This window comes from Heterocephalus glaber, unplaced genomic scaffold, assembly GCF_053883595.1.
Source record: "Heterocephalus glaber isolate CG9 unplaced genomic scaffold, H.glaber_assembly_v1.0 deba00001472, whole genome shotgun sequence".
Taxonomy (NCBI): Eukaryota; Metazoa; Chordata; class Mammalia; order Rodentia; family Bathyergidae; genus Heterocephalus; species Heterocephalus glaber.
In genome coordinates, this window is record NW_028258315.1 from 97,396,207 (window position 1) to 97,398,125 (window position 1,919).

Here is a 1,919-nt window from a genome sequence, read left to right on the forward strand (position 1 = left end):
TCACAGTGACCAGCACTCCCAACTAGACCCTACCTCCTAAGAGCAAGTCAGCTATGATACCCCATTTTAGGGAGACATCCTGATATAAACCAGGACATTCTACCCCTGACCCCCAAAAGACTCATGCAAATCTCTTTATGCAAAATGCATTTGGTCCATCTCTGAGTCACCAGAGTGTTAACAAGTCCAGCATTGCTCAAATGTCCAAGCCCGAAGTCTCCTCTGAGATGTAAGGCAAACTCAGCTGTGAGGCCCTGTGATAATACCAAAAAGAAGTTCAGTACTTCTGACCTGCAATGACACAGGATAAACACTCCTATTCCAAAAGGGAGAAATAGTTGGATGGAAAGAAATCAACCCCAAGCAATAACAAAATCCTGTGGGGCAAACATTAACTCCTGTAGCACCATGTCCAGCACCCAGGACAAGCTGTTGTGAGATGTGAGCTCCAAGACTTTGGACAGCCTCACCCTTAAGGCACTGCCAGTGGGTGCAGCCCCCTGGCTCCCCTTTCGGGCTGCCTTTGCTCATTCCTTGCAGCTTCCCTCAGACGCTTCGTGTTTCTGGGTTCTCCAGATTCCTGGTCTCCACTGTACTTTTGGCTTTACTTTCACAGTTTCATCCATTAACTTCTCAGGGGCACACTGCTTGGCCTCCCAGGCCTTCTTCTGAAATCTGGGTGGAAGTCTTCTTGACTCCACAATTTTTGCATCCTGCATGCACCTAAAACCAGCACCATGAGTGTAATCCCAAAGTCTGCCACCAGCTTGAGCAACAGCCAGGGCCTTTGTATCATGGCTGCAGGGGTCTCTGAGTACCTGCTTGACTGAGCATGGTGAACAGAATCCTAGGGAACTAACTCCCTAGGCCAGTGATGGTGAGCCTTTTAGAGCTTTCAGTGCCTGCTGTGGCCTCATTCCTTAGGTTCATACCACTGCCCTAGGTCATCCTTCTCCTTCCTATTTTCCCAACTCAAAGTACTAGGCTTTTTGTGTGTGTGTGTGTGTGTGTGTGTGTATGTGTGTGTGTGGTACCGGGGATGGAATTCAAGACCTTGCACTTGAGAAGCAGGCACAGTGCCACTGAGCCAAATCTCCAGCCCCTTTTTAATGCTAATCTTTTCAGCAACCAAGCTCTCCTCTGCTCTAGCTTACAGGCACAAACTTTACAGGAGCTTTTTTCTAGTGAAGCTCAAAAGTTTAAAATCATTCAGTGGTGGCATTTGCTCTTGATGTTCAATGTAGAGCTGGCTAAAAGCCCCCAACCATTCTCATCCCACAGCCTGAATGCTGAGCTGCCTTGAAATTTTTTCCACTGGATTAGTTTGTTGCCCTTAACTGCAGTCTCCTACAAAGTCTCAGGACATCAGTAAAATGTAGACAAATGTTTTGCCAGAGCATAACTGTTATGCTCTGTGTCATGCACTCATAGGTGGGACTTTTTGGAGGTGGCTGGCTCTAGGGTGTTTGATGCTGGATGAAGGGTGTGATGACTGGGTTAGCCCAACAATTGAGTTAGCATAGTTCTTAGTGTGGCTGCATGGATTTACTGAAGACAGAAGACTCACCCTGGATGTGAGTAGCACCAACCAATAGCCTTGTGGCCTGAATGGAATAAAGAGGGAAATAGAGGCTCACTGCTGCTTCTTTGTTGCTTCTTGCCTGCCCAGCCATGGACTGTTTCTCCTCTGCCCTGCCACCCTGCCTTGGAGCCAGCTGACTATGGACTGAAACCTCTACAAACTGTGAGCTAAAATAAATATTTCCTCTTTTAATTTGTGGACATTGGCTATTTTATCCCAGCAAAGGGGAAGTAGCTAAGAGAATAACACATATGGTCTGGAGTCCACCTGCCAATAGAATCCTTATTCTCAACTGAAATCTCCTGAACCTGGTCTTTGCTGGTTGCATTACTGTCAG